Source organism: Dama dama, chromosome 33 (assembly GCF_033118175.1).
Source record: "Dama dama isolate Ldn47 chromosome 33, ASM3311817v1, whole genome shotgun sequence".
NCBI classification, from domain to species: domain Eukaryota; kingdom Metazoa; phylum Chordata; class Mammalia; order Artiodactyla; family Cervidae; genus Dama; species Dama dama.
Window position 1 is genome coordinate 47595494 of NC_083713.1, and position 10583 is coordinate 47606076.

Genomic DNA, 10583 nt, shown 5'->3' on the forward strand with positions numbered 1-10583 from the left:
GCTCTGAGTTGCATTTGAATTTTCAACTGTACTAAAGATGGGAGCTCCAACCTCCACATTGTTCAAAGGTCAACTGTATTATAATATTAACACAATGTATAATACTATGATTATTATTTTAAAATCCTCCAGTTTTCTAGTCTTCCACATGAATGGTGTAGATGTGGAAGATGTGGCAAATTGCTGGTGAGAGGAGATTTCTTCATTCCTCAGGTTCCCCACAGGGGGCAGCTATTTAAAAACTTTAGGTTCCCTTCAGCTCTGGGCACAAAGTTTTTCCCTCTTTTGTTACTGCTTGTTCCTGTTCTTAGCTATGTAATTTCCCTTTCTGCTTTTGCTGCACATAATATCCATGAATATGACTCTTCCTACAGAACCATAGCATAATAAAAAATAAGTAGATGTGAGCAAACGTAAGGTAAAGTGGTGGACTGAATAATGGCTCCCCAACCAAGTCTCCCTCCTAAGCTCCAGTAACTGTGAATGTCACCTTATTTGGTACTTCGGGTGCTTACTTACCAAAAGGACTTCGGGCTTCTCAGGTGGCTCAGGAGTAAAGAATCCACCTTCAGGAGGCAAAGGAGAGGTAGGTTTAGATCGCTGGGTCAAGAAGATCCCCTGGACTAGGAAATGGCCACCCACTCCAATAATCTTGCCTGGAAAATCCAATGAACAGAGAAGCCTGGTGGGCTACAGTCCAGAGCATCATGGAGTCATACACGACTGAGCACACAGCATGCACGCACTTATGCACACAAAGGGACTTTGCATTTGTGATCAGTTAAAGATCTTGAGATGGGGAGATTATTCTAGATTATCCACTTGTGCCCCCATGTAATCACACATACTTATAAGAAGGACACAGGAGGAATCAGAGTCAGACAGTAGCAACATGGCAAGACACTCAGCAGAGGGGCAGAGAGATCTGAAGATTCTGAGCTGATAGCCTTAAAGACAGAGGAAGAGGGCATTAGCCAAAGGATGTAGTTGGCCTCTGGAAGCTGGAAAGACCAAGGAAAGGGATTGTCCCCTGGAGTCTCCAGAAGGAATGCCATCCTGAGGACCTGTTGTAGACGTCTAACCTTAAGAACTATAAGAAAATAAATCTATGTTTTTTAAGCCACCAAGTCTGCAGTAATTTGTTATAGAAGCGATCGGAAACTGATACAGGCATGTTAATTTCCTTCACCCCTCACATTTGACTCCTTAACTTTTAAATTTATTTTTCTCAGTAGTTGCAGCACTCAGACTCTCTATTAATAGTTGTGACATGGACTTAGTAGCTCTGCAGCAAATGGAAACTTAGTTCCGCAACCAGGGATCAAACTCAAGTCCCATGCATTGGAAAGTGGATACTTAACCAATGGACCACCCGGGAAGTCCCACAATTGACTCCTTTAAATGATGAGGCCATGGCTTTTTTTTGTTGAGTTGCTACTACAGGCCCAAATTACTCCTTTTAGGAATTGCCTACCCGCCTACTCATTCCTAATGAGTGTTAAAAATCTCCCCTCTCTCTTAACTTGGTATCTCCCAACGTTCCTGGACCAGCGTTTCATCCCACTGGCCTCTTACATGGGCAGTCTTAGCAAACGGTCCCTCTACTATCCTTGGAGCGCCTTTTGGGTAGATGATATTTACAGCCTGATCCTGGAAGATATGGAGATGTCTTATGAGGTGAAATAGTCAATGTCTGGGATAAAATAAATCTAAAAAAATTTTCAATCACAATTTTCCCACAACATTTTTTTGTGGGAAATTGGAGAAGTCAAAGGCTAAGCTCCAGATTCAAACAATGAAGATGAAGTTTAACCTGAACACATGTAGATAGCTAAATGTCATGAGGCAGTGAATGATTAGGGGCAGATGAGCAATTGGGGCTGGTTGGGAAGCACTGTGGCTCGAGGAGTTTTAGAAGTTTTCTTAGAAGTATAGAGATTTTATAGAGAAAAGGGATATCAAAAGTTAGCTATTCAGATGTTTCTTAATTTTTTTTTCTTTTTTGGTATTTATTCCCAGCCCCCCAACCTGGTCACCCCTACCCTCTCCCAGCCAGGAGTCTGTTTTAACACTTTTCAAAAAAAAAAAAAAAAAAGATTTTCAGTCACATTGCACAGCATGCAAAATCCTAGTTTCCCAACCAGGAATTGAAACTATGCCTTCTGCATTGGAAGGCAAAGTCTTAACCTCTGAACTGCCCGGAAAATACCTCTTACTTCTTAAAAAAATTTATTTTATTTTAACCTTTTTTTAGAAGCTATTTTTCCTGAAAAAACTTGATGAAAGCTATCAATACTTTTGCTCAAAAAAATACACAGGTGTACACATACACATAAGGAAGGCATGGCATTGCACTTCTGTAGTCTTGACTGGGAAATCCTGTGGACAGAGGAGCCTGGAAGGCTATAGTCCATATGGCCACGCAGAGTTGGACATGACTGAAGTGACTTAGCATGTACACATTCATACAACCATAACACATCACACACAAATCTCAGGAAGCTTACAGGCTTGCTGTGGTAGTCATCCATGGATCTGTGCACTCCAGCTTAGTATTTCCTGTGGCCAGCTCCTGTGGACTACAAACCAGAGACTGGAAACCCAGCTGCACTCAGGGACTTGTTTGAGGTCTCTAGAAGAAGGCTGATGGCAGAGACGAGTGGGCCTCCTGAGTGCTGTTCTCCCAGACCTTCATGGGTGAGCAGAATGTTTCATGAGGAGGACCAGTTACTGTGAATCTCATTTGATTGAACTGGAGAACTTGGTTTCTTACAAATCCTGATGTGACACCACTGGCCTATGCAACAGAACTCTTCCCAAGATGAAACATTAGACAATGGAGATCATTGTGTAAGGGACGCCCTTTGCTTTTGTGGAGCCAGTCACTGATGTAGTCAGCAAATACTTTTTCAGTATTCTCCATGAGTCAGACACTGTGTTCTGTGCTGGGCATCGAGAAGGATGAATTAGACCTTGTCCTTGTGAATGCCAGTCCAGTGGATGAGAAAGGCAAAGATAAATACAACCACAATTCAGAGTGATAAGTAACATTGGGGAAGTATAAACAGTCTTCTCTCTCTGTTGTAATTACTGTTATTAAAGTCCTCTGCTCACATCCTAAATCGCGAAGATAGATCCTGAGAAGCATTGGAGGACAAAAAAGAAGAGATCACATTGCAAACGGTTACTGTTCTTTCCCTCTGAAACTGGATGGAGAAAAATGACAAGTCCAATTCTGTCCGTGAAAGCCACGTGTCTCATTCTCCTCCAAATGCAAACTCTTTTTTTCCCCAAGATTGAAAGGGAGAAGTCTCGAATGTTCTCCTGATCTCATGTGCAGAAGCTGGAGGGTATTACATTTTTAATATCAATATTAAAAGGAGTGACACATTTTCTTTTTTTTCTTAATGGATGTATTTTATTGAAGTATAACTGACTTACAATGTTTCAGGTCCACAGTAAGGTGATTCAGTAATACACATATGTTATTTTCGAAATTATTCTCAGTCAGAGGTTATTATAAGATATTGGCTATAGTTCCCTGTGCTGTACAGTAAACCTCTGTTGCTTGTTGCACATCTTTTTTTTTAATTAGAAATCTAGCATTCTATTCATACTAAGTCAAACAAGTAGAATCAAAACATCCTAAATTTTTTCAGTTCAGTTCAGTTCAGTCTGTCAGTTATGTCATACTCTTTGCAACCCCATAGACTGCAGCACTCCAGGCCTCTCTGTCCATCACCAACTCCCGGAGTTTACTCAGATTCATGTCCATTGAGTCGGAGATACCATCCAACCATCTCATCCTCTGTCGTCCCCTTCTCCTTCTGCCTTCAATCTTTCCCAGCATCAGGGTCTTTTCCAATGAGTCAGTTCTTCACATCGGGTGGCCAAAGTATTGGAGTTTCAGCTTCAGCACCAGTCCTTCCAATGAATATTCAGGACTGATTTCCTTTAGGATGGACTGGCTTGGTATCCTGCTGTCCAAGGGACTCTCGAGAGTCTTCTCCAATACCACAGTTCAAAAGCATCAATTCTTTGGTGCTCAGCTTTCTTTATAGTCCAATTCTCACATCCATACATGACTACTGAAGAAACCATAGCTTTGACTAGATGGACCTTTGTTGGCAAAGTAATGTCTCTGCTTTTCAATATGCTCTCTAGGTTGGTCATAACTTTCCTTCCAAGGAGCAAGCGTCTTTTAATTTCATAGCTGCAGTCACAATTTGCAGTGATTTTAGAATCCCCCAAAATAAAGTCTGCCACTGTTTCCACTGTTTCCCCATCTATTTGCCATGAAGTGATGGGACCAGATGCCATGATCTTAGTTTTATGAATGTTGAGTTTTAAGCCAACATTTTTACTCTCCTCTTTCACTTTCATCAAGAGGCTCTTTAGTTCTTCTTCACTTTCTGCCATAAGGGTGGTGTCATCTGCATATCTGAGGTTATTGATACTTCTCCCAGCAATCTTTATTCCAGCTTGTGCTTCATTCCATCCAGCATTTCTCATGATGTACTCTGCATATAAGTTAAATAAGCAGGGTGACAATATGCAGCCTTGATGTACTCCTTTTCCTATTTGGAACCCGTCTGTTGTTCCATGTTCAGTTCTAACTGTTGCTTCTTGACCTGCATACAGATTTCTCAGGAAGCAGGTCAGGTGGTCTGGTATTCCCATCTCTTGAAGAATCTTCCACAGTTTGTTGTGATCCGCACGGTCAAAGGCTTTGGCATAGTCAATAAAGCAGAAATAGATGTTTTTCTGGAATTTTCTTTTCTCAATGATCCAACGGATGTTGGCAATTTGATCTCATAAATTTTTTATTTAGGCAAATATTCATAGATTTTATAATATATATATTATACATATTAATATATGTATACAAAAGCTTTCTACTATGCTTGATAAAGGCTTGAGAAAGAACATTAAAAAAAAGAAGAGATGGAGAAACTGAAAAACATAAGCTAAATGAAATGGGAACACTGAATATGAAATAGAAAAAGTGAAACAAACTAGATAAAAGATCATCATATAGGAGTCACATGTTTTAATAAAGATATAAGTTCTACAGTGTGTGTGTCTCTAGATAAGAAGGGATACTGATACATACATTAGGACCAATTAACTTCAGGAGCAAAAGAACAATAACAGCTGAGCTGTCCTATAGCACAGAATTCAGCAATTCAAATCCAGTCTTTAAGTCCATAATAAGGGATAATGAAAGTGTCATTTTTCCTTCTCACACCAAGTCATTTTTCTGTGTGAAACTCCCAAAATGCTCACCCCAGGGTCTGTTAAACCCACCTTAGGCAGGAGTTACTCCTTCTTTCCACAGTTTTAAATGGAAGATGATGGAAAATACCTATAACATTGACTTTTTTTTTTTTTTTGGCCTTGCCACACAGCTTGCAGAATCTTAGTTCCTCCACCAGTGATTGAACCCATGCCCTCTGCAGTGAAAATGCAGCCCCAGCCATTGGACTGCCAGAGAATTCCCCAATAATATTGACTTAATTTGGAAACAGGTGACTGGAGGAAAATAAATAGGTTACCTCTATGCTTAAAGATCCCGGAGAAGGAAATGGCAACTCACTCCAGTTTTCTAGCCTGGGAAATCCCACAGTCAGAGCACCCTGGGGGGCCACAGTCCCATGGGGTCGCAAAAGAGTCACACACAACTTAACAACTAAACAACAGCAGTAACAATGCTTAAAGAATCATCTAGACTTATTGAAGTTAATTTTCCAGCTGCATGGTTCAGAATGTGATTGGCAAAGCAAGATCCAACAATGAAGCTTATCCAAAAATGAAACTGTCAACCAGAAGGACCAAAACTTGTCAGGTGGCCCTTTCTTATCACGGCTGCTTTTGTCATATTCTGATGTCCTGCCAAGGTGGGAAGGAAATAGTTTCTGGATAGAATGTTGCCAATTTCTTTGGCATTTCTTGACATCACGCAAGAGAAAAGTTGGGTTGGATTTCCAAGTCCCTAATGACACAAAGCAGGTTGAGGGAAGGTAGAGAAATAATAGTTTGTGAGAGACCACAGGCAGAGTAGTAAACAGTAAGTTTCTAGAGAGCAGACCCCAGATCTCTGCTTTTTTTGTATGTGTTACCCCCTTTAAGGGCTACCCACAATTAGGTGGTGATAAAATATTTTAGATGATAATTTAAATATGGGTCTATTCTACTCAAACCCCCTCTCCCTCTAAAATTATCAATGGTGTTGTTTCTCATAAAACTGGGATAGGAGAAAGTATCATTTTGATTCATTTTTATTTACATTATACCTGGGTAAATGGAGATCAAATGAAGTGATAAGAATGACTGGATAGAATTCAATGACTGCTGCCCTCCCTGGTGAGACAACAGAAATAAGCCCGAAACTGTGGCTAAATCAATGACTCTCACAGTCCATGGACTAGTTGACCCTCCAAATGGACCCTTCAAGTGTGTCTTAATCTGATCCCAAAGCATATAGGCAATCATTCTACAAGGAAATTATTTATGCATATATAAGACGGGGCTTCCCAGGTGGCGCTAGTGGTAAAAAACACATCTGCCAATGCAGGAGATGTAAGAGATGTGGGTTTGATCCCTGGATTGGGAAGATCTCCTGGAGGAAGGCATAGCAACACACTCCAGTATACTTGCCTGGAGAATCCCCGTGGACAGAGGAGCCTGAAGGGCTACAGTCGATACGGTTGCAAAGAATCGGACATGACTGAAGCAACTTAGCACGCACGCACACATATAAAATATAAACTTTTTTCCTCTCAAATAAAATGGTACATTTTTAATGTATAATCTTTTTCGTTCTTTAGTTTGCATGAAAATTAAGAAAAAAGAGAAAAGCAGGCCACTGTTACACTCTCAAACCTTCTGCCAGAAAGACTCTTCTCTCTTTCCATGACTGGCAACTGTTGTCTGACAAACACATTCTGACCTTTCAAATCCCAACTCTGATATTACTGATAAAGATATATTCCCACCAACATCACAAGTTGGGTTAGATGCTCCTATTATCTGGATTTATGATATTTCCTATATCATAGACTATATCACAGTCTAAGGAAGCCATATCTGTCTTATTCATCATTATAACCAAACATTTGGGCTGATTTATGGCACACAGTAGGCTTTCAATAAACATGTGTTTATTGAATGGACCACAAAGTTACTAATTCCATAATTTCTCTGTCAATTTTTAACCCACCTGAGGAGAAAGGAAAAGAGAAAACAGGGGCCATGCTAATCTGAAGCTAAGAGATTAAAACTCAGCAAGAACATGTGCTGAGTTAAACATAGAGCTGGGGAGGGAAAGATGGAAAATGATAAAAATAGAATATGGAACATAATTAACTGTATTTGATAAAATAAAAGAATCTAGGACATTTTTAATATGACCCCAAGTGAATACATGAAAAAAGTAAGCAATTACATTTAAGAAAATATATTCAGTCTTGGGGTGGGAGGTAATAACAACAAAGTCTTCAGGAAACCTGGATCTCATCTGGTATGGCATTTTCAGAGGGACTTAATGCAAAGTGTGATGCTGGAATCAGGTCTCTCTAATAGAAGATGGAGTAGAAGGGCCCAAAGTAGACCTTGTTATAAAACAAACTTAAGAAAAATAAGAATATTCTAAATGCAAAAAGCAACCCCATTACTGGTTTCAAGGAATCTGTGTCATTTCAGGATAAGAAAATTAAGTAATAAGGCTTGTTTTCCAAAGATGGTTCACAGAATTCAGCTTTGTTGTTCTGCTATCATTAATCAACTGTGAGAGCATGTGGTCAACATTTCTCATTTTTGTTTATGAAACTAATAATAGAAGCTAACAGAAAATATAATTAGAATACAGTTTGCTTCAGAGAAGAATTTGCTATTGGGAAACAGTATCAGGAAGGACATTGAGGGAGGTACTGGATTCTTGGAACAAGCTTCTACTTTCATGAAGGGGAGGTTGATGAAGACGTCCCATAGCAAGATCCCCTCTAGCCCTTGACGTTATAATACATGGCATCATGAGCTCAGAGTATGCACCTCAGTGTCATAGATACTCACAGAGACTCAGGTTCAAATCCCGGCTCATCCACCGCTGTATTGCTAGATATAGATGAAGCTCAATTCTCTCTCCTAAGAGATGGATATAATACCTAAACATAGGTTTGCCAAGAACATTTGTTTTATTCCTTCCTTCCTTCTTTCCTTCCTTCCTCCTTTCTTTCTCTCTCTCCTTTTTCTTTTATTGTGAAAAGAACACTTATGATGAGATCTTCTTCTTAGCATATTTTAAAGTCTGTGATGTAGTATTGTTGACCAGAGATACAGTGTTGTACAACAGGTCTTTATATCTTATTCACCTACTTCTCTTAGGTCATGGCATGATTAGCACTATTTTAGGAAAGCTCTTCTTAACCCCGTCAACAATGTCACTTTCCTAAGGAAACACTCTCATGGCACCATGGGCCCTTCCTTCTTATCACTCATCACAGCTATAAACTTACATTTTTGTCTATAATTCTTTTTATATATAGTTCTTTGATTAACTTGTGTTCTTACCTAGTCCAGTACCTGGAACCTAATAGATGTTCAGTAAAGTTAGGTTGCTGAATGAATAATTAAAAGAATGAATAGTTGACTCTTGAACAACATGGATTTTAACTACATAGATCCACTTATATGCAGTTTTGTTATTCAATAAATTTGTGCTATTACTACAAGGTCTGCAGTTGATTGAATCTATAGATCCAAAAGCAAGAACGGGAGGGTCAACTGTCGAGTTGTTCAGGATTTTTGACTGAGCTGGTGGGCACCTCTGATGTGACCCCAAATCCCTGAGGTATTCAAAGGTCAACTGTGTACATGCAAGAATAAAGATTAAGAGACAAGTAATGGCACATGCTTAGCTCAATGCCTGGCCTTTGGGGTGATGCCATATCCTCTGCTAGTAAAATTATTGCATTGTCCTCATAGGAAATATTACCAGGAATTTTTTGGTTTCTTTAAAATGCATGTAACTTCTACAGCTGCTAACAAGCTAGTCCAGGAGACATTTTGGAATGTTTAGGAGCTAGGAGATATCCTAGTAGTTTCTTATGTGTTTGCTCCTCCAAGAGATTTATCTTTCTTCATCCTCCAATCCCTGCCCATAACCCTGCCAGCCCTGTAGACGAACATGCCTCAAACAAGTCTATCCGAAACCACAGGGACCACATCCTTGAGTAACAGATAATTACACAGTAGTGACTTTTTTTCTGGCTCACTTATCTATAATTTTTTCATCCTCCCTGCTTTTTTCTCACTGTCTCATAGTTCTTGTTCTTTTAACCTCTCGTAGCTGCTTGTGTCTCTGTGTATTGCTTACCATCCTGGTGGTATTCTCACAGCGCCCCAGTGTACTCCTGAAACTGAGTGAAGATTATAGGCTCTTTTTTTTTTTTAATGGTTAAAGACATTAAAAGTTTCTAAAAAGAAAAGTGGAACCAGCTTCTTGAGAACTTAGTTCTCTAAATCTGAATTCCTTTCTGTGTGTATGTGTGCACTCAGTCCTGTCTCTTTGTGACCCCGTGGACTGTAGCCTGTCAGGCTCCTCTGCCCATGGAACTTTCCAGGCAAAAATATTGAAGTGGGTTGCCATTTCCTGCTCCATGGGATCTTCCCAACCCAGGGATTAAACCCGCATCTCCCGTGTCTCCTGCATTGCAGGCAGATCCTTATCTGCTGAGCCATCAGGACTTCATTGTGTCATGTGAATGCCTGTAATAAAGATCACCCAGCTGTGAGGTCCCTGAGCCTAGGCACCGTGTCCCAGTGGCTAACACAGTACCCAGTGTGAAACGAGTGTGCTGTGCTGTGCTTAGTCACTCTGTCATGTTAGACTCTAAGACCCCATGGATGGTAGCCCACCAGGCTCCAGGGAAGAGATATTGAATTCTCCAGGCAAGAATACTGGAGTGGGTTGCCATGCCCTCCTCCAGATCTTCCCAACACAGGGATCGAACCCAGGTCTCCCACATTACAGGTGGATTCTTTACCATCTGAACAGTATTTGTTTAACAAACAATGAAAAAAATTATTATACACTAAAAACATGGGCTTTCTTTATCAAGAAATATATTTTAGCAGTGACATACACTTGGATGGCTTTAAAAGTGGACACACTTAATGCTCTATAAGAATTAGAATAACTGAATTATATTGTAATATAGGATAAGGTAGTATATTAAAGATGGAAGAGAATTCTGAATCTCTTCATCATGACCAGAGTAAAAAGTAGCACATTTCTTCAAAAACTATAAGCTATTTATGTTGCATTTGGCATAGGGTTTAAATTGTTATTAAAATTATTAAAGCCATTACTAAAATTAAAGACTAGAGTGCTGGCTGATATTGCCTGATGGATAAGGACTGTGAGTATTCTCTGAATTTCTCTTTGGTATCTTTGATAAACATTCACTAAGTATTGATATAATGGTTGATTGAACTAATAACAGAGGAATTTCTCTGGGTTGATTTACCCACTGTTTTATTTCCTATCTCCTTGATCCTTCTTATGAACAACCTGGTTTGGTGGA